General features: G+C 38.6%; 1 non-coding gene across 1 annotated transcript; it reads right to left on the reverse strand.

Annotated features, from left to right (window-relative positions):
* Nucleotides 1-393: 393 nt before the first annotated feature.
* On the reverse strand, nucleotides 394-500 carry LOC141716263 (small nucleolar RNA R71). The gene has a single exon (XR_012572978.1). It is a non-coding gene; the product is annotated as a small nucleolar RNA R71 (small nucleolar RNA).
* Between the last annotated feature and the right edge of the window lie 23550 nt (nucleotides 501-24050).

Below are 24050 nucleotides of genomic sequence, written 5' to 3' on the forward strand. Positions count from 1 at the left end.
GCAATGGGAGAACCGGTAGCAAATCCGAAAGATTTGATGGACTTTTCTCAACCGAAGATTAATGAAATTCAGTCTAGCATTGTCAGACCAGCCATCGCGGCTAATACTTTTGAAATAAAATCTAGCATGATTCAAATGGTGCAGAATTCAGTCCAGTTTGGGGGTTCTCTAACTGAAGATCCCAATACTCACATTAGGGATTTCATCGAGATCTGCGACACCTTCCGGTTCAATGGTGTTTCTAAAGATGTTGTTAAGCTGATGCTTTTCCCATTCTCTCTGAGGGACAAGGTTAAGAGCTGGTTACACTCTCTACCAGCTGGTTCCATCACTACTTGGGAAGATCTTGCTCAAAAGTTTCTTACTAAATTCTTCCCTATGGCAAAGACAGCTGTAATCAGAAATGATCTTACTCAATTTGCGCAATAATCAGGAAAGTCTTTATGTGAAGCTTGGGAGCGTTATAAGGAGATGCTTAGGAAGTTTCCTCATCATGGGATGCCTAAATGGATGATTATTAACTATTTTTATAATGGCTTGGGAGCACAGTCTAGACCCATGTTCGACGCAACATTAGGTGGAGCCTTATGGGCTAAGAGCTATTGTAATAACCCCAATTTTTGGAAATTTTTGAAACCCTTATGAATAGTGTTTTTGCTGAATGAGAAAACTTTTCATGCCACACTAGGTAGGGGTTCTTTTATGGATATTCTGAGATTTTATTAGTACTCTATATGGTATATGAGTGTATGTAAAGCTCGTCAGAATCCAATTCCGAACACTTTGGTTTTTCCCGGAAATACACTAGATACGAAGAGAATTGAGTATAAGGTAACAGGATAAAAATGATTTAAATTAAAGGATTATAATAGAGGATCATAAAAAGGAATATAATGTATTGAGAAAGGTTAAGGGAACCTAAGTAATAAGATCCCGGGTATGATCCTTCAAACGATAAATGAAAACGAAAGTTAAGCGAACCGTATAACAGATTAGCGGTCATTAGGCAAACAATTAGGAAGTTAATCAAAGGGATTAGAGAGAGTGATGTCACCCAACCAATGAGAAGAGGACAAGGAGGGAAAGATGACATCACAACATGACACAAGCATGACATGGGTATGAAGGAGATGTGGTGGATTATTAACCACACAAAATCAAGGTTAAATTGGTAATTAACCAAAAAACAAAACAAAACCAATCAACCAAGCCAAATAATTCATTCTTCATCAAAACAAAAAGAAACCAAGGCATTGTTCTTCATTTGCTCTCGGCTTTTTCATCTTTAAAGGCAAGAAATTTCAAAAATTCAAGATCCAAGCTTCCTAAATTGGTGAGTTAATTCCCCAATCATCCTTATGCATAGTTAGGGCTATATCATGAGTTTAAGCCATCAATTCTTTCTCAATCTTCTTCATTTAATCAAAGAAGAAGACAATGAATAGTGTTTTCAAGTTTTTAACTTCATATTTTTCTTGTTTTCCTTGAAGATCCAAGCATTCCTAAGACTTCTCAAAGCTTCTTAAGGCTTCCTAGCTACTCCCACCACTTCAAGGAAGGTATATCATCTCCAAACCCTAGATTCCTATGTATTATAAGATGATTTTGATTAGTAGGGTGATATTGTAGCTTGATGTTGTGATTTAGAGTTTGGGATTTGAAATGGTAGTGAAATGGAATGGTAAATGTTGTTGTTTTGATTAAAAGAACTTAAGTATGGTTAAAGTTAAGCTTAGGCATAAGTATGAATGTTAAAATTGAATTGGTTGGGGTTGTTATGATGTGATAAGGATGGATGTTGGTTGTATGTTGGATTTGAGGTTGAATTGGGTTGGTTTTGAATGGTTTAAAATTGGTAAATCGCGTAAACATAGCCGTCGTAACGTCCGATTTTTTGTAGACTGTTTTTGTGCATAACATTAGGACCCGAGAACCCCCTGCTAGATTTTGACTATTGCCATTTTTAGATAGCTCATGTTACGAGCTTCGTTTTGATATGTAGTTCGTTCGATTCCGATGCACGGTTTAGGAGAAACGACCGTTTCAAGTAACGGCGTTTCGCGAACAAAACTTTTCCCCTCACCTTACTTTGAAACATAGGTTAAAGACCAAAAAGGGTTAATTAATGTATGAAACATTTATGGTAAGTGTGTTAGGCAGTTGGTAAGACACTCGCGAAGGAATCGCCTTAAAACTCGTAAAGGTTAAATTATTAAAAATGGTGGAGCCGAGGGTACTCGAGTGACTTAAGAGAACCAGCGAGCGCAAAACGAGCGTTAGAGTCTGAGTTGGTTAGAGTATAGATTTACAAGTGACTTTGGTTTAATTCCAACTTACTTGTTGCTTATAGGTTACCAGACTCGTCCCGAGCCATTCGTAACCCCCAGTCGCTCATGCAAGTTTTCTACCAGTTATAACTGTTGTTGTGATGTATATATGTATTTGCATTATCTTGCGATAGATGCATGTTGGTTAATTAGCAAATGTTGCAATATATTGAAGCATGCTGCTATGGTATATATATATGCATGCCTGTTTCGTATTCTATCCATATATATCTGTTGATTCAGTTGATAATACCTATGCTAGAGAATAGCGGTAATTTGCGTATACCCTTAGTATAGGGGATAAAAGGTGAACATATTTCTAAACCGGGAGTCGATGTTCCCGAGTATATTATATATATATATATTTATATATATATATGGATATAGTTTTAAAACTATTGATCGAATAAGGTTTATTCGATACCTTTATTTTACTTAATTGAATATTTATTCGAATATTCATTCGAGGGCTTATGACTTCTTTATTTTATTTATTGAATATTATTTGAATATTCATTCGAGGGCTTATGACTCTTTATATTATTTATTGAATATTATTTCGAATATTATTCGAGGGCTTATGACTCAGTTCATATTATTATTGAATATTACTTGGATATTCATTTGAGGATGTATGACTCCTTTATTTTATGAATATTATTTATAGTATTCATTCGAGGTATTATGACTCCGCTTATTACTTAATAATATTCTTTATTGTAATAAAGAATAAGGTGTCGATAATCAAACTTATTTTTGATTATTCAAATAAAGATATTACTTTCGTATAAGTATATCTTTGATTATTTGCTATTCATTCGAGTATAAGTTTTCCAACTTCTACCTCAATTATTCTTCATGGGAATATTATTTAAATAATAATATTCAGATATTTCTTTCATATTGGGACTGATTTATTTTATAAATCAGCATTACTCCAAACATTCTTAAAAATGTTTTCGAGTCTTCAAAATGATTTTTAAAAGTTAGAGCGGATCCCAAAACTCATTTTTTATATTTAAGATCTTCCTTTTTAAGAGGATTTAAATACTTGCTCAAAACCTGAGGGATCCGGCTATGTGGTGTATTTTATATTCGCAACAAGGTTGCAGTTTTGGTAAATGAATTGATTACTTACCCAACGTTCGGGAAGTAAGTCCATCTATTGAGTCGGCATAAGCAACATGGGCTCAGTGGGCGTCCATGATAGTGTAAGTGGCTAAGTGGGAGTCCATCAAATGCATAAGTGGCTGAGTGGCAGTCCAGCATAAGGTCCTATTACGACCAGGTTGATGACCAGTGGGGAATTCGTCCATCTACTAGTAGAAAAGGTTACTTATGGGTATCTTTGCCTGATCAGCAAGATATCTGGTTTATGCCAAAATTCTTTTCCTTTTCCAAAATTTATTGGATGTTTCAAACTCTGTCCATACTTTACATGACAGAGGTTTTCAGGAAATGTATAAAGAAGATGTATATGTGGATATATATATATATATATATATATATATCAGAACTTAATGAAGTATATCATAACTTCATTCCCTTTAATAATATTTCAAAGGTTTAATCTATTCAAATCTTGTCTTGTAGTCTCATCTATGTGATGAACTGGTAAAAGCTCATTATACTTTGAACAGTGGTAGTTCAAGTAGCTTTATAAATGATATAAGTGTAGTCAAGTATTTGGTAACTTCATCTTTTAAGCTTATATCTAGTTAATAATTGTCTTATGAATGACAAAGATTTTCAGAAAAACGTTGAGACAAGGTTAGATATATGAGATCACCTTGCAACGATATTTTTTTTATACAGTTATACACTGGGACTTTGTGTATATTATGCATGGAAGAGGACTTCCAATATTTTGAAAAGTATATATGTATATATATATATACTGAATATTTTGCGACTTCATCGCATTAAGATATCAACTTGGTTCATTTCTTTTGACCAAGACTTTCATGAGTATTATGAGTAGGCTCATATATTGTTAATCATTATACATATTATTTTGGTGGGCTTGCTGCTCACCCTTGCTTTCTTCTTTCATCACACAACATCAGATAGATAAGATGAACAGGACCAAGCTCCCAATTCGTAAGCGGATAGGAAACGTTCCGCAGCTTTCTGGAAGCGTTGAGGCCGCTGTAGCTGAGGTAGGAACTACCATTAGGCTAGGCTTTCAACTTCCGATGTACCATATTTATGTATATTTATGAATTATAATAATGGCAAAGAAATGTAAATTTATTCAGAAACCTTTTTAGGGTGTATTGACATATAATTGTGGAATAAAATGACTTGTGTTATTTTTGAGTATTCATCTCTGAGACTATAACTTGTGGTGTGTGTGTGTATATTGTGGGGTCACAGTAAAGAGTAGTTGATTGTTTAATAAGATTGGGTGTTGTTAAGGGAAGTGGAACTCGTGACAACCCGGATCCCCGACCCCGGATTTGGGGGTGTTACAGCTATGATGAAGCTTATGAATTGATTGAACTAATGGCTGCTAATGAATACCGGAATCCAACTCAGAGACTACCTCAAGGCAAGGTAGCAGGAATTCTGGAGGTGGATACAGCTACTGCTAGAGCTGCTCAGCTTAAGGCTTTGATGATGAAGGTGGATTCTTTGGCTAATTATGGAGTTAATCAGATCACTAGTGTTTGTGAGCTTTGTGCTGGTGCATATGAGACGCAGCAGTGTGCTATTTCTAGTGAACCAGCTCAGTTCGTGAGCAACTTTCAGAGGTCAAGACAACCAGTTCCATCCACCTATCATCCCAAATCCTAACTTCAGCTGGAGAAACAATCAGAATGCGGTGCAGCAGCCTTATCAGCAGTATGCAGCAAAGCAATTCAACCTCCTGGTTTTCAACAACAGTAATATGCACCAAGACAACAACTCCAACTTCAGCAACTACCATATGGAGGTGCAAGTCAACCTAATGAAAAATCTGAATTGGAGGAGTTGAGGATTATGTGCAAGAGCCAAATGATTTTTATTAAGACCTTGGAGAATCAAATTGGGAAGATTGCCAATGCCTTGTTGAATCGACAACCTGGTACACTCCCTAGTGACACAGAAGTTTCAGGAAAGAAAGAAGCAAAAGAGCAGGTTAAGGCAATTACATTGAGGTCTGGAAAAGTTGTGAACCCCGAAAAATCTCAAGTTTCAGAATCTGAAGTTGTGGCTGAAGAAGATGTACAAAAGGAAGCAGAAGTGGAATCAAGGAAGAAAACTGTGGAACACACTCCTCCTGAGGGTAATAAAGGGGAGAAACAGGTCTATCCTCAACCTCATTTTCCTAAGAGGCTGTAGAAGCAAAAGTTGGATAAACAATTTGCTAAATTTCTAGATATGTTCAAGAAACTTCACATCAACATACCTTTCGCTGAAGCTCTTGAACAAATGCCTAGCTATGTGAAGTTTATGAAAGGTATTCTCTCTCAGAAAGTGAAGCTCGATGACTTAGAGATTGTTGCTCTCACGGAGGAATGCAGTGTTGTGCTGCAACAGAAGTTGCCTCCAAAGCTTAAAGATCCTGGAAGCTTCACTATTCCTTGTACCATCGGAAATTTGTCATTCGACAAGTGTTTATATGATTTGGGAGATAACATCAATCTGATGACTTTTTCTATCTTTAAGAAGATGGATTTACCTGATCCAAAGCCTACATATATGTCCTTATAGTTGGCCGATCGTTCTATTACATATCCACGAGGCATTATGGAGGATGTCTTGGACAAGGTGAACAAACTCATCTTTCCTGCTAACTTTGTAATTCTTGATTTCGAGGAGGATAAAAAGATTCCCATAATCTTGGGAAGACCATTCTTGGCTACTAGCCGAACCTTGATTGATGTGCAGAAGGGTGAGCTCACTATGCGAGTACTGGATCAGGATGTGATGTTTAATATTTTCAATGCCATGAAATTCCTTACTGATAATGATGAGTGCTTAAAAGTGGAATTGGTCGATTCTGTGGTTACTTCAGAACTCAATCAAATGCTAATGTCTGATGCCTTAGAGAAAGCCTTGATGGGGAATTCAGATAGTGAAGATGATGAAGGTGATGAGCAGTTACAGTATTTGAATGCTTCTCCATGTAAGTGAAGGATGGATATGCCCTTCGAATCTCTTGGAATGTCGGGACTCAAAAATATTGAGTCGCGTCTCAAGCCATCTATTGAGGAAGCTCCTACATTCGAGCTTAAACCTTTGCCTGAACACTTGAGGTATGCTTTTTTAGGTGATGCATATCTTTTGCCTGTTATTATTGCATTTGAACTTTCATCTAGTGATGAGGAAAATCTCTTGAGAATTCTGGGAGAGTTCTAGTCGGCAATTGGATGGACTATAACAAATATCAAGGGAATTAGCCCTTCTTATTGCATGCATAAAATTCTGCTAGAGGAAGGAAGTAAGCCGACTGTTGAGCAACAGAGATAGCTAAATCCGATCATGAAGGAGGTCGTGAAGAAGGAAATTCTTAAATGGCTAGATGCAGGGATCATCTATCTTATTTATGACAGTTCTTGGGTAAGCCCAATTCAGTGTGTGCCGAAGAAAGGAGGCATCACCGTGGTTGCTAATGAAAAGAATGAGCTCATTCCTACTCGAACAGTCACGGGATGGAAAGTTTGCATGGATTATAGGAAGCTGAACAAGGCCACGAGGAAAGATCACTTCCCTCTTCCTTTTATTGATCAGATGCTTGACAGGTTGGCTGGGCATGAATACTACTGTCTTCTGGATGGCTATTTGGGCTACAATCAGATTTGCATTGCTCCAGAAGATCGGGAAAAGACTACCTTCACGTGATCATTTGGTACTTTTGCTTTCAGAAGAGTTTCTTTTGGGTTATGTGGTGCACCTTCCACAATTCAGAGATGCATGATGGCTATCTTCTCTGACATGATTGGTCAGAATGTGGAGGTGTTCATGGACGATTTTTCTGTGTTGGGGGATTCTTTCGACGAGTGCTTGCAAAACCTTGGCGCAGTTCTTAAAAGGTGTGTTGAGACCAATCTGGTTCTCAACAGGGAGAAATGTCATTTTATGAAGCAACATGGCATCATTCTTGGGCACTAGGTCTCTAGTAAGGGTCTTGAGGTGGATAAAGCCAATGCGGGGGTCATTGAAAACCTTCCTCCAATTTCTGTTAAGGGAGTCTACAGCTTTCATGGTCATGCAGGTTTCTATCGGCGGTTCATCAAGGATTTCTCTAAAATCACTAAACTATTGTGCAATCTATTAGAGAAAGATGTCCCTTTCAAGTTTGATGATGAGTGCCTAGCTGCTTTTGAGAGCTTAAAGAAGAGCTTGATCACGAAACCTATCATAACTGCACCTAATTGGAATGAGCCTTTTAAAAGAATGTATGTTAGGGATTAAAAACTAAGATATATTAATTGCTGTACCTATGACTAGGGTTCGTGAGCTTCGAGGCTTAATTTGACTGCTCTTGTGTCTCGTGACTCGATATGCCTTAAAAAGATGCCTACGTACATTGCTGATTGCCAAGGATCAAGTCAAAAAAATGTAGTTCTGATCCATGGGGTGAGGCCCCTTATATTAGATATTGAAAGTCCTTGAATTGGACTAGAGTTAGGAGACTTGGTGGGCAAGTTTCTGAATTAGAATGAACTTTGGAGTCCTAAGAGGTAGTAAACTGATTCCTTATCCCTTGAGGTTCCTTGGAGGCCAATCTTCAAGGAATTATATTCTTAACTGGACTTCATTTATCAGCTGATTTATCCCTTATTAATTAATTATGAAATTAATTAATATTTAGGGTTTTGGGCCCTTTTTAATGGGCATAGATGTCAGCCCAATTCTGATAGAATTCATGCAATATTAATTACGCATTCAGGGTTTATTTTATTCCCTATCATTTGCCCCCTAACTTCTAGGAAACCGTAAAATGATCTCGCAGAAGTTAAGTTCAATCGTTCCCTTATAAAGTATCGTTTTTGCGTAAAGTGTGGAGCGACCTACACATTTACAACGATTTGCCTTTGTTCATGACTTCAGGGATTTTTTGGAATCTCCCTATCACTTTCTTTTACCTTTATTTCTATTATTTATGAGTTATCTGGTATTTTTCCTTTAATTTCCAGGAATTTTCCCTTAATTTCTGGGATATTTGCTTAATTTTCTGGAACTTTTCCTTAATTTTCAGGAATTTCCAGTAATTTCTCATAATTTCTGGATATTATTCCTTAATTTTTAGGAATTTTCCCTTAATTCTGGGATTTTTCCTTAATATTCAGGAATTTTCCCTAATTCTGGGATTTTTTCCTTAATTCTTAGGAATTTCCAGGATTCATTCCTAATTTCCCAAAAATATTCATAATTTTCAGGAAATTTTTAAGGAATTTCTGCAATTTTTGTGATTTTTTTAGGAATTTTCCCCCTTTTACTTTTTTTCTTTTCTTTCTTTCCCTTCTCTTTTTTTTATATATAATTCGACCATGAATCCCATTCGACCAGGATCCTGGTCGAATTAAGCTCCAATATGCCCTGGTCGAAGGCTCATTAAAGTAGGATATTTCAACTAGGATTCCTGGCCAAATTTCGGTCAGGATTTTTTCTTTATTTTTTTATTTTTTGACCCTGATTTTGACCGAATAAAGCCCCCTTTTCGCCCTGGTCGTGGGGATTTTCGACTGTAAACTTTCGACTAGAAACCTGACCGAAATTCAGTTTGGATTTCTTCTGTCTTTATCGAAATTCCTGGTCGACAATTTTTTGTGGAATTAATTTCTGACGAATAAATAACCAATATTTTCTGGTTGAAGTTTATTTCGACCTCAAGGTTTCGACCATAAATCCAATAGGAATCCTGATCGAACTGGGTCAGGATATTTTATTTTATTTTTTATTTTTGCCAAAAATATTCTTATTATTTTTTTGGCCCATCTCGTTCCTGGGCTTTTCCTTTGGGCCATGGTACTGGGCTTCCTTGGGCCTATTAACATAATTGGGATTTTTATAGGTCTTCTTCTTTTGGGCCCTTTGCTGGGCTTTTCAGGTTTTTGGGTCATTCAAATACTTGGGCCCTTATCTGGGCTTGATATTCTGGGCTCTTTTCTGTCTAGCCTATTTCTGGAATCTTCCAGAATTTGGGCCCTTGAGATGAGCCGGTCCTTTATTCTCAAGCCCAAATTCCAGAATTTTCTGGAATTTCTGAAGTATTTTCCATTTTTACTAAATTTGCTTCCAGTTTTTTCTGGATTCTTCCAGAATTCCAAAAAATATATATTTAAACCAAGTTTTTACTTAGATTTTTCCCAAAATCCTCTAGAACATTCCAGATTCTTCTTATTTTTGGGCCCAAATGGGCTTTTTCCAGGCCCATTTGCTGGTTTGGAGGCTATATAAAAGTGGAGGTGGAGTGTGATTTCACTCACACTTCACATTTCACTCTTCTTCATTTCCCTGAATCATCTCTCCTCTCATCTACTCTCAACACTCTTCTCCCCTTAGAAATTTTTCTGGAAATCTTTTTAGCCTTTTCCGGCCTTCCTCCCCTTCCAAGGTTTCAAGCTTTCTTCTATCTCCATCAATGGAAGACAAGAGTCCTGAGAGAGCGGCTAAGATTGCCTCTACTTCGAAACGAGGTAACGATATCGAAATCCGCTCTTCTTACATGTCATTACTAGATATGATTAAGACTAGGGGGATGAATATCCTTCCAATGCACATCTAGATTCATTTGATTATTGTAACACATGGCACAATAAGATTTCGATAAAATGAACGCACTTTATAATGTTCATCCCCCTCTTAGGCTAGTTCCTGTTAGTGGTGGTGATCGTACTTGCCACTGGAAGCCAGACACTCTTTTTATTTACACAGATGTCCTTAATGCCGGGCTTAGGTTTCCTTTCCATGACTTCAGCCCCCAGACTTGCAAATCAACCCCTGTCAGCTTCCTCCAAATGCTTGGAGGAACATTTTATGCTTCATGGTCTCGTGTCTTAGGGGAGGTTTTCCTTTATCAATAGCAGTCTTTAGGAAAATCTTCCAGTGTTATAACAGTTCTCAAAGTATCTGTGGTTGGCTCTATATTAAACAAAGGCCCAAGTGTAAACACATATTTAATAGTGCTTCCATTCCCGATAATAACCAACACTGGAGGAGTAGTTTCGTCGGGTTAAGGTGGGAGAATGGGGACTGGGGCACCCTTTTCAGATCTTCCTTCGGGAAGGTTAGCGATGGTAGCCTCAATTCCATTCACCTAACCCCCGATGAGATTATTATTTATATTGAGCTTATTTGGGATGATGGTGCCACTCCTAGTTAGACTCTATTAGAGGAGTTTTCTCTTATCCAAGTGGGGCTCTCCTCAGTTTCTCCCCAGGTTCCCTTCTTATTTTTACTTTCTTTCATGCATTATTGACGCCACTTATTTTTGTTTTTCTCTTATTTTTGCAGCTGCTAAGGAAATCAGTGAGGATAATGTGCCTGTTGTTGAAGAAACTGCGAGGATGAAGAAGGCTCGGCTTGCGGGACTGGACACCCGGGGGAAGGATACGGAGCCTAGCTTCTTAAGGATGCACAAGGAGCCTATGGTGGAGGCTTCTTCTGGGGGAACTGAAACCCTAACAGCTCTTACTACTACTAGGGCTCTTGCTTCTGTTACCACTGGTGCCTTCTAGCCTCTTTGGGGCTTCCGTCGTGGGGACAATGTTATTGGATCCAAAAAGCATGCGTGTGATTGGTCCTACCATGGTGTGACCCCCAAGGACATCACTGATGTTGTGGCTACCCCAGACTTGGAGAGGGTGAAGCTCATGGGTGCTCAGTCCTTGGCCTCGGTATGACCCTTTCTTAAAATTTTACTCTCTTTTTACTTATAGCTTTCACTTGCCTTATATCTTTATTTATTGTTTTGTTTCAGTCTAATGCTTATTTCCAAGCTACTGTGAGGCAAGCTGAATCGTGGAAGAGGGCCTCTGACAAGACTGATAATGCCCTTAGGAAGCATCAGAGGAAGTACGCTTCTTTGGAGAGGAAGTTGAAGCGTAAGGATGAGGAGCTTGGAGAATCTAATGTTGAGCTGGTTGTGCTGAGGACTGAGAAGGACAGGGCGATCGATAATTATTTGGACTCGGAGGAGTTCACTCAGTCTATGAGGGTGAGGGACAACTCGGTGTTCCCTGAGTTTTTTAGGACTGGCTGGGATACGGACCTTTGAACCGTGAACGAGGCTTGTCCCGATATTAACCCAGCGGACTATGTCTGCCCTGGCGATGAAGCTTTACTATAGAGGTTTCGCACCCGAGTGGTTGTCTCGGACCGTGCTCCTCAGGACCCACTTCTTCCTCCCTCCAAGTCATCTTCTCGGCCTTCAGCAGATTATAGCTCTTCTTTTTCCGGGACCACTGAGACATCCAGTAAGAGTGGCGGAGATGATGATATGGATGCCGAGGGGACCTCCACTCCTTAGAGCTTTGCTAGCCATGCATGGCTTATTTATTTTACTTTGTCTTTGAAACTATCTTTGTTTATCGAACTTTGTATTGCACATTCAAATCTGGCTTATTTATCAAACTTTATGCTTTTATCTCATGCACTTTGTTTACTTGTTATGCCATACGGAGTTTAAACATATTTCAGAAACTTTCTAAATTTCATAAACTTTTGGGACTCATCCCTTACATAAGTCTTAATAAACCTCAAACTTTAAAAAATAGCCTTATAAAACTAAAACATGAAATCCTAAGCAAGCAAAGCTTCAAGGTGCTTTTCAACCTACTTGTCATCTTGACAAATGAGAATCGTGCTCAATCATTTTACACATAGTAAATCATCAGGTTTTGTGCATGCCAAGTTCTCAGGACTTTAAAACCATCCATAGTCTCTAGCTTGTAGGTTCCTCTTCCTTGAACACTTTTGACATTGTATGGACCTTCCCAATTTGGGGTGAGTTTTCCTTTCTGCCCAACACCGAAAGCTTCCAACTACCTCAGAACCAAGTCACCTTGCTTGAAGAACCTTTCTTTAACCCTTAGGTTGTAGGAGAATGAAACCTTTTTCTGATATTCCACTATCTTCGCATGTGCCTCATCTCGTACTTCATCAATTAGATCCAGGGCTAATCTTTGCCCTTCCTCATTTTCCTCAGCATTAAAAGCTTGGACCCTGGTAGACGAATGTGATATCTCTACAGGAACAACTGCTTCTGCCCCATATGCTAACATGAAGGGAGTTGCTTCAGTTGTGACTCTACAAGTAGTTCTATAGTCCCATAGTATTGGGAGTATTTCATCCACCCAGTTATTCCTCGACTTCTCGATCCTCTTCTTTAGTCCATCCAGGATTATTCGATTTGCCACTTCCGCTTGCCCATTGGCTTGCGGGTGAGCTACGGAGGTAAAATGCAACGCAATCTCATTTTTCTCACAATACTTCTTGAATTCCTCATTGTTGAACTGTGTTCCATTATCGGTAACTAGGATACGGGGAATTCCATATCGGCACATGATGTTTTCCCACAGGAATTGTGCAACCTGCTTAGCTGTAATCTTGGCCAAAGGCTTGGCTTCAATCCACTTAGTAAAATAATCAATGGCTATAATCAGGAACTTCCTTTATGCCATGGCCATGGGGAAGGGTCCAAGTATATCCATTCCCCACATGGCAAAGGGGATGGGAGAGTTGATGGAGGTTAACATCTCGGGGGGTTGTCGAACAATAGGTGCATGTTTCTGATAGCGATCACACTTCTTCACATACTCTTTGGTATCGACCATCATTCCTGGCCAATAGAAACCTAAACGGGTTATTTTATGAGCCAGTGCTCTCCCCTCAGGTTTTGCCCACAGATTCCTTCGTGTACTTCTTCAAGAGCCAAGCATGCTTCATCGGGCCTGAGACATCTTAAGTAAGGAATCATATAAGATCTTTTATACAAAATCCCATCGATCAAGGAGTATCTCAGTGCTCGAATAGCCAACTTTCGTGCTTCAGTCATATCATTTGGTAGCCAACCAGTTTGAATATGGGCCTTAGTGGGATCTATCCATGACGCCCCCAGCCCTAGAGGAGCTACAAGCTTAACATCAATGCTCCCTATCTTTAAAACGCGGAAGTATACACTTCCTAAACTTTCCTCAATCTCTGATGAAGCAAACTTGGACAATGCATCTACCTTAGCATTTTCCTCCCTTAGGATGTGCTCAACATGGCATTCATCGAACGGAGTAATCACAACCCTTACTAGGCGGATGTACTTAGCCATTGTATCATCCCTTGCCTCAAACTCTCCCTTGACCTGCGATATGACCAACTTCGAATCTTCACAAACTTTTAAGTTCTTGACTCTTAGTGTCCCTGCTAGGCCGAGGCCAGCTATGAGAGCTTCATATTCTGCTTCATTATTTGTAGTTGGGAAGTCTAGCTTCATAGCATATTCAATCAAGAACCCATCGGGGCTTTATAAAACTAGCCCTGCTCCGCTTGAATTTGTTTTTGATGCTCCATCAAAATAGAGAACCCAATATTCCTTCTCATTTACAACCTTTTCTTTGCCTCCTTTATCACCTTCTGTGTCTTGAGGTATAGTATCTTTCTGCCCCTCGACTTCTTGGTTGGGTATGGTACATTCCACCACGAAGTCAGCCAATGTCTGGGCTTTTATTGTCGTTCGTGGCTTGTACTTGATGTCAAATTCTCCCAACTCTATTGCCCACTTAATCAGCCTCCCACTAGCCTTGGGACTATAAATAATATTTCTCAAGGGCTGAATTGTTAGTACCTCAATTTTATGAGCCTGAAAGTAAGGACACAACTTTCTTGAAGCCATTACCAAGGTTAAAGCAAACTTCTCGATAGTTGAATAATTTAACTCAGCCCCATGTAGAATTTTGCTAACATAGTATACGGGTTTCAGGACTTTAAATTCCTCCTTAACCAATACAACGCTCAAGGCATTTTCTGAAATGGCCAAGTATAAGTATAAAGTTTCATTCAAAGCTGGCTTGGCCAACAATGGGGCCTGGGCCATATATTTCTTTAATTCATCGAATGCCTTCTGGCTTTCCTCAGTCCATACGAAATCCTTAACCTTCTTCAAGGACTTGAAGAATGACAAACACGTGTCCCCAGATTTGGAGATGAACCGCCCCGATGCAGCAACCCTTCCAGTGAGCTTTTGAACATCTTTGATAGTCTTTGGTGGCTCCATGTCCAAGATTGCTTTAATTTTATCGGGATTGGCCTCAATTCCTCTTTTGGAGACCATAAGTCCCAAAAACTTTCAAGATCCCACTCCGAAAGCACATTTTGCAGGATTTAACATCATCTTGTGGTATCTCAGGACTTCAAAAGCTTCCCTCAAATGGGTTATATGGTCAGTCTTTACTAGACTCTTGACTAACATGTCATCAATATAAACTTCCATGGTCTTGCCAATAATATCCTTGAAAATCTTATTTGCCAACCTTTGATAGGTGGCTCCTGAATTCTTGAGACCAAACGCCATAACAAGATAACAATAAACACCAAAGTCAGTGATGAATGATACCTTTGGGATGTCGTCCTTATGCATCTTGATCTGATTGTATCCACTAAATCCATCCATGAAGCTCATCATCTCATGTCCAACAGTAGCATCTATTAATGTATCCATCATTGGCAATGGGAAACAGTCCTTGGGGCATGTGTCAATTAAATCGGTGAAACCCACACATATCCTCCATTTTTCATTAGCCTTTTTTACCATCACAGGGTTGGCTAACCATTCCGAAAATTGTATCTTCTCAATGAAACCAACCTCTAAGAGCTTCTCTACTTCTTGTTTAATAGCTTCTTGCCTCTCTGGAGCAAAGTTTCTTTTTTTCTGCTTCACAGTCTTTTGATTTGGATCCACATTCAGCTTGTGAGTGATTAGTTCCGGGTCTATGTCTGGCATATCAGCTGCCGACCATGCAAACACATCACTATTTTCTTGAAAAAATTTTACCAACTTCCCTCTAAGGGGTTCCTCTAGTGTTGCTCCAATGAAAGTCACTTTTTCAGGATCCTCGGGAGCCAAAGGAATCGAAACCAAGTCTTCTGCTGGCTTCCCTCTTTTCTCATCATTCTCACGGATATCCAGATCTTCAATAGGAAGAACCTGCCCCCAACTCCATCTGCCCTAAGAGAGGCCACATAGCAACTCCTTTCCATCTTTCGATCTCCTCTCTCTTCTCCAATCCCATTCCGGGTGGGAAACTTCATCACTGAATGGTAGGAGGAAGGGACTGCCTTGAAGGCATGTATACCTGTTCTTCCCATGATCGCGTTGTAAGTTGAACTAGCCTTCACTACCACAAAGTCTAACATCTATGTTGCTTTCCTTGGTTCCTAACCTATGGTCGTTGGAAACTTAATTATCCCTTCCACGGGGCACTCCACTCATGCAAATCCATATATTGGCATATCGGTCAGGTTTAATTGAGAATCATTGTAACCCATCCTTAAAAAGGTATCATATAGTAAGATGTCCACCGAGGCGCCGTTATCTACAAGGACCCTCTTCACCGGGATGTTCCCTATTATTGGTGTTATGACCAGCAGGTAGTGGGTCGTCATGAGGAAATTTCACACCCTCCAAGTCAGAATCATCAAATGTCATTGTCACTCCTGTTCTGGCCCTCTTCGGGGCTTCCCCAACAATATGCATAACCTCTCTAGTATACGCTTTCCTGGAGTTCCTGGATAATCCAGCAGCAGTTGGTCCCCCAAAGATTGTATTTATCACAGGCCCTCGGGGTCGCGGTCCTCCAAAGATTGCATTTATCACCGGTCCCCTAGGCTGGGGATTCTTCCCTAGATCGTCTTGGTCCCTCCTACGATCTTCAAAGTTCTTTCTCCCATTGTTATTCCTATCTCCTCCATCTCCAGTGTACTTGCTCAATCTTCCTTTTTGAATGAGGAACTCTATTTCATCTTTTAATTGTCTACACTCATCGGTGTTATGACCAGCATCCTTGTGAAACCTGCAATATTTGCTCTAATCTAGCTTGGTAGGATCAGCCTTCAGGGGTTTAGGCCAACGAATATCTCTATCTTTCTCGATTTCTATCAAGATCTGGCTTTTAGGAGCATTCAATTTAGCATATTCAGTGAACTTTTGCCCTGGTCCTCCCTTCTTCGGGGTTGAATAATGGTTTTGCTCAGTTCTAGGATACTTGTCCTTAGCAATATATTCCAGATCATTCTTTCACTTCTTGCCTCCAGCGGGCTCGTTATTCACTACTATCTTCATCATGCTCTCTTCCACTTTGATGTATTTCCTGGCCCTATCTTGGACCTGTAATATACTTTCAGGGGGGTGCTTGGCCAAGGACATCTTGAAGAACTCGTCCCTAGTTCCCTGCTGTAGTGCTATCATAGCTACCTTGTCATCAAGGTCTGGGACTTTTAAAGCTTCCTTTGTGAAATGATTCAGATAGTCTCTCAATGATTCCTTTGCTCCCTGCACAATGCTCATAAGAGACACTGAACTTTTCTCATGCACTCTCCCACTGATGAATTGCTTAATAAAAGTCTGACTTAGTTCTCTGAAGGACCCAATAGAATTCGGGGGCAAACGGCTATACCATCTTTGAGCCATCCCTGACTGGGTTTGAGGAAAGGCCCGACACTTAATAGCGTCGTTCACGGGCTGCAATAATAGTGCATTAGAGAATGTTCTGACATGATTAGCGGAATCTCCGGTGCCATCATAAGCTTTGATGGTGGGCATCTTGAACTTCCTTGAGATGTGGGCGCTCATTATTTCTTCAGTGAATGATGGAGTAAGATCATTAGGATATCTAAAGGGAAGAAGATTGCTTGGATCAGCCCTTGGAATAACAGTCCTTCTCTATAGTGGACCATCCAGATCTATGATTGGAGGATGATTTCTCCCCCTTGGAGGTAGTTGGGGTCTGGGGGCCGGGGTGCGCCTCCAAGTCATGCTTCAGCCTTTGAATCTCAGCCTCGTGAGCCCTGATTCTATCATGCACTTTTTAGGGATTTTTCCCTCGGGTGCTCCTAGGACATTGGTTACCATCAGGCATCGGTTCTTTACCAGCATGCCTCCTTCTTGGGGCCACATCATCATCTGAGAATTCAGAGTCTCTCTCAGTATAAGGACCCAAAAATTCTTGATCCTCCAGGATAGGAGCCAAACCACGTATATATTGGGGCGTCTGCCCTTGTGCTTCACTCTGATTAGCATGTCCACTTCCTTCAACCTCGGGGTAAAGGGGCATCCCATATGGGGGTTAGTGGTCACAACAGTTGAATACCCATACCCAATGGGTCGAGAATTCACAGGTGTATGTAGCTGTTGAAGTTGGGAATTCGTCCCTTGAGGAGCCGGGGGAATCGTCCCTTGAGGCTGAGGTTCAGTTGCTCCTATTTGGGCTCTTCCTTGGTTGGTAGTATAGGTTGAATGCGGAGGTATCTCCACCGTTGATGAAATCATTTGGGTCGTCCCCACTGGTGTTCCTTCGGGGGCGCTATTTCCTCTCCGTGTTCTCGCCATGGTTGTTGTATGCGTTTTCCACATGCGGCGCCAAATGTTATGGATTAAAAATTAAGGTATATTAATTGTTGTACTTACTACTAGGGTTCATGAGCTTTGAGGCTTGATTTGACTGCTCTTGTGTCTCGTGACTCGATCTGCCTTAACAAGATGCCTATGTACCTTGCTGATTGCCAAGGATCAAGTCAAAAAACGTAGTTATGATCTGTGGGGTGAGGCCCCTTATATAGATATTGAAAGTCCTTGAATTGGACTAGAGTTAGGAGACTTGGTGGGCAAGTCTCTAAATTAGAATGAACTTTGGAGTCCTAAGAGGTAGGAAACTGATTCCTTATCCCCCGAGGTTCCTTGGAGGCCAATCTTCATGGAATTATATTCCTAACTGGACTTCATTTATCAGCTGATTTATCCCTTATTAATTAATTAGGAAATTAATTAATATTCAGTATTCTGGGCCTTTTTTAATGGGCCTAGCTGTCAGCCCAATTATGATATAATTAATGCGATATTAATTACGCAATCAGAGTTTATTTTATTCCCTATCAATGTGTGATGCAAGTGACTATGCTGTTAGAGCGATTCTTCGGAAAAGGAAGAACAATATATTTCATGTGGTCTACTATGCGAGTAAGACCCTTAATGTTGCTCAACTGAACTACAATACTACTGAGAAAGAACTCTTAGCCATTGTCTATGATTTTGAGAAGTTTTGATCTTATTTGCTTGGGACGAAGGAGACAGTTTTCATTGATCACGCTGCTATTCGCTATCTCATCTCGAAGAAGGACTCGAAGCCTAGATTGATTCGATGGGTTCTTTTACTTCAGGAGTTTGAGTTGGAGATCAAGGATAGAAAGGGTACTGAGAATCAAGTTGCTGATCATCTCTCTCGTTTAGAAGATCCAAGTACAGCTTCACATGATAAGACATTGATAAATAAGTCTTTTCCCGATGAGCAGTTATTTGGGGTTCAAGAAGAAGAACCGTGGTTCGCAGACATTGTGAACTACCTTGTGAGCAACATTATGCCCCCAGACTTATCTCCTGCTGAAAGGAAAAAGCTTCTTCACGAGGTGAAGTGGTACATGTGGGATGAACCATTTTTGTTTCGTCAAGGAGCTGACCAAATCATCAGGATATGTATTCCGTACAGCAAGACATAGGGTATCTTGCGAGACTACCATTCGACTATTTATGGAGGCACTATGGTGGAGAAAAGACAGCAGCTCGTATCCTTCATGTAACGGCTCGTATATTTTTACTATTATTTAAATATATAATTATGGAACTATTAAATAAATAAAATATGTATATGGGTTCTGTCAGCGGGTTATTGCTTTGTTATTATGTATATGTGATTACTAGTGAATGGGGTTGAATTGCGTGGTTAATTATTGGGTTGTACGATTTTGTTTAACTTTTAAAATTGATTTTATTGCAGTTTTATTTTTCATAAATATTTGGATTGTCCCTAAAATTGTTTTTATGATTTTATAATTAAAATATCTATTTTTGGGATTTTATAAAATTTAGAAATCAATATTTCATTAATTATTTAGCCCTGCATGATTTTCTGATTGTATTAAAATGTAAATTCAATATTAAATCCCAGAATTATTCAAAAATTACAAAACTCATATTTTATTAAGTTTATAATATTCTGTGAGTTCTAAAATTATTTTGGGAATTTTTGGGATTAATTTCACCCGCGCGTCGATTCGTTTAATTGATAAAAGCGGGTATAAATTGCATTTCAGAAATTATTTAAAAATTTCAAAATTTATGTTTTTATACACTTCGGGATATTTGTATCATTTTAAGACTATTTTGATAATTTTCCGAGGTTATTTTATGTGTAACTTAGTTCTATAAATGCGAATTAACGAAATAGAAAGAGGGCCGCGATACATTTTTTTTACTCGTGTCCCAATTATGAGACACGTGGCAGTCAGTAGTACCATTCAAGCCATGTGTAGGCTACAGATTTGCTAAAATAATAATAATAATAATAATAATAATAATAATAATAATAATAATAATAATAATAATAATAATAATAATAATAAAATAACATCACAACCGCATAGCCCCTGTTTCCCCACCCCCTTTCTGTGTCTCTCTCTCGTTGATCTATCTCTCTCATCTTTCTCTCTCATATCTTCCTCATTTCTCTTGTTTTCTTTGTTTTTATTGGAAAGGAAAGTTGCACCCAAAGGGACAGTAGAGGTATGTTTGGATTTTTCCGCTAGAGCACGAATTTCAATATGACTAAGCTGAAGAGTAAAATATAAAGAGAAGCCCACAATTCAAGGATTCTATTCACCTGGAAGCACTCGGGCGTATCAAGACATGACAAAAAACTTTTGGGCAATTGTTGATAAGTTGACGAAGTCGGCATGTTTCTTTCCAATTAATGAAAGATACCCTTGGATAAGCTAACGAAGTTGTATTTGAATGAAATTGTGACAAAGTATGGAGTCCCTGTTTTAATTGTGACTGATTGAGACTCGAGGTTTAACTTGAGGTTTTGGACAAAGTTCCAGGAATGCTTGGGGATTGAGTGAAAAAATGAGTACCGCTTACCATCCCCAGACAAATGGTCAAGGTGGGAGGACGACTCAGATAAGGGAAGTTATCATGCTAGTGTGGGAATGATACCCTACGAAGCTTGTTTGGACATAAGCATAGAACCCCGCTTTACTGGAATAAACTAAGAGAAAAGAGGTTATTAAGTCTTAAGTTAGTGTGGCAAACCAAAGACAATGCTGTTGATTCAGAAAAAGAATGCAGACTTGCATTGGAAGAATTTAGACATAGAAGAAAGATCGTTGGTCTGAGTCCTAGATATATCGAACCATTCGAGGTATCGAGGATAATAGATTAAGTTGCTCATGAGTTAGTATTACAGCAGTAGTTACAGCAAATTCATAGCATGTTCTATGTGTCAATGTTAAAGTGATATGTCTCTGATTTGAATCGAGTCATTGATAAGGAGCCAACGGGCTCTTATCCAAATTTATTCTGCGTGGAATGATCGATCCAAGTCCTAGATTGTTAAGAGTGAATTCTTAAGAATGAGTTTATATCCATAGTAAGTATGCTTTGAATAACTCCCCGAGTAGAAGAGTCTACCTGAAAGTTAGAGTCAGATATGCTTGACTAATATCCTCACTTGTTTATTTAGATCAGATTCTGAGGACAAAATCTTTTTAAGGGGGGAAGGATGTAACAACTTGTATATTTTTAGTATTATTTAAATGTGTAATTATGGAACTATTAAATAAATAAAATATGTATATGGATTCTGTTAGCGGGTTATTGCTTTGTTATTATGTATATGTGATTACTAGTGAATGGGGTTGAATTGCGTGGTTAATTATTGGGTTGTATGATTTTGTTTCGCTTTTAAAAGTGATTTTATTGCAGTTTTATTTTTTATAAATATTTGGATTGTCTCTAAAATTGTTTTTATGATTTTATAATTACAATATCTATTTTTGGGATTTTATAAAATTTAGAAATCAATATTTCATTAATTTTTTAGCCCTGAATGATTTTCTGATTGTACTACAATGTAAATTCAATATTAAATCCCAGAATTCTTCAAAAATTACAAAACTCATATTTTATTAAGTTTATAATATTCTGTGAGTTTTAAATTTAATTTTGGAATTTTTGGGATTAATTTCACCCGTGCGTCGATTCATTTAATTGATAAAAGCGGGTATAAATTACATTTCAGAAATTATTTAAAAATTTCGAAATTTATGTTTTTATACACTTCGGGATATTTGTACCATTTTAAGACTATTTTGATAATTTTCTGAGGTTAATTTATGTGCAACTTGGTTCTATAATTGTGAATTAATGAAACAGAAAGAGGGTCACGATACATTTTTTTACTCGTGTCCCAATTATGAGACACGTGGCAGTCAGTAGTACCGTTCAAGCAACGTGTAGGCTACAGATTGGATAAATAATAATAATAATAATAATAATAATAATAATAATAAAATAACATCACAACCGCACAACCCATGTTTCCACACCCCCTTTCGGTGTCTCTCTCTCGTTGATCTCTCTCTCTCTCTCATCTTTCTCTCTCAAATCTTCCTCATCTCTCTTGTTTTCTTTGTTTTTATTTCATTCCTCTCTGTTAGGGTTTTTTCCCTGAGTTCTGGTAAGTTTCCGATGCTGCCTGTTTTTCCCTCTGTTGCCGGCCGCCATCGGCTTCTTTTCGATGAGGTGGCCTGGGTGGTGCGTGTGTGTGCATTTGTAGTGCATGCGTGTGTGTGCATTCGTATATATATGTGTATCAGTCGAGTAGGTGGTGAGATTGGTTGCGTGACCGATTTTTGCCGCCCTCTGTTATGTTTCTCCGGCGATTACTCGCCCCTCTCTCTTGTCATGGTGCGTTGTTCCGCGTGTTCAGGCGTGACAACTACCTGTGTTGTTGTGATGTTTCCGTACTGATTAAATTGTGTATATTCCTATTTGGATTATTCGAATGATTTGACTGAATTTATGAAAAGAAGAATCGAGTAAATTTCTGCGATTACTCGTATTTTGAATTTTATTTATTATTGGTGAAATTTCGACAGAAAACTCGTAGGGGTACCGTCGAAATTATGCCACCGTCAGCGATGAACTCGTTGAGCTGACAAATAATTGGCAATGATGATTCTTGAGCCAAATAATAATTTATAAATTTACTTTGTAAATTTCGAAATAAAAAGTAGTAGTTAAATAATACATATCGGGGATTATTGGATTGTGAAGTTGAATTGATTGGCGGTTTGATTGGTTGGTTGTTGTGATTGACGTCGAATTGTTTCGACGGGTAGGCCAATAATCGGAGGAGGTGCTGCTCGAATTTCGGGAAATTAAACTCAAAAATATGGGGACATATCCTGTGATTATCGGGGTTACTAGTCGAATACATATACGTATATAATTATAAATAAGTATTTTGCAGGACCTACTGGTGTGTTGTGATGGAATATTTTGTAGAGTATATGACAACCTTATTTTCGAACGTTGGTCATATGTATTTTCTGAAAATGATCGTCGAACCAAGTTTTGAGTATAGAACCTTGTTAGGGCAAAAAAACGCGCTAAAATTCATGCAAGTATACACGTTCGCAAGTAGTATAAGATAGAAATCAGATTCGTTCCCACAGAGACTGGTTTAGGTTAAGTTCAATTTATGCACCTATGCAACAATGTATGGTTATCGCTCAATGCTAAGGCAAATAACAAATTGGTTTTTTTATGAAACTAAGAGATTATACTAAATAACATTAACAAAGAGAATTGAGGTTGAATTACTATATATGACAAACATGGGATTCTAACTTCATTAAATACTTCATTCAATAGCCTTATTGTTCTTAACCTTAGCATGTGATGGTGATGACACTAATCAGATAACACGAAACTGATAAACGCCAACTTTCGTTGCACGAGTACCATTCTACTAGACATTCACAAAAGAGATAGAAGCTGTAATAACCCCCATTTTTGGAAATTTTTGAAACCCTTATGAATAGTGATTTTGCAGATTATGCTGAATAAGAAAACTTTTCATACCACACTATGTAGGGGCTCTTTTATTGATCTTCTGGGATATTATTAGTACTTTATATGATAAATAAATGTATGTAAAGATCGTCAGAATCCAAATTCGAACACTTTGATTTTTCCCGAAAATCTACCAGATACAGAAAGAATTGAGTATAAGGTAACAGAATAAAAAGGATTTAAATTCAAGGATTATAAGAGAGGATCATGAAAGGAATATAATGTATTGAGAAAGGTTAAAGAAACCTAAGTAATAAGATCCCGGGTATGATCCCTCAAACGATAAACGAAAACGAAAGTTAAGCGAACCGTATAACAGATCAGCGGTCATTAGGCAAGCAATTAGGAGTTAATCAAGGAGGTTAGGGATGATGATGTCATCAAACCAATAAGGTGTGGACAAGTGGAAGCATTATGACATGTGCAAGATGACATAAGCATGACAAGGGGTTTTGTTTTGTTGGTTGATTTTGGGCCTTGTAAAATTTACCATGGTAAAAAGCTAAAACATTTTCCAAGGCAAAAAGGAGAAGCAACCAAGCAAATATCATAAAACACAAAAATTAGAAGTTGACTTTCCCATTTCAAGAAGAAAGCTCTCGGCTAAAACAAAC

Source organism: Apium graveolens, chromosome 3 (assembly GCF_009905375.1).
Source record: "Apium graveolens cultivar Ventura chromosome 3, ASM990537v1, whole genome shotgun sequence".
In the NCBI taxonomy this organism is placed as follows: domain Eukaryota; kingdom Viridiplantae; phylum Streptophyta; class Magnoliopsida; order Apiales; family Apiaceae; genus Apium; species Apium graveolens.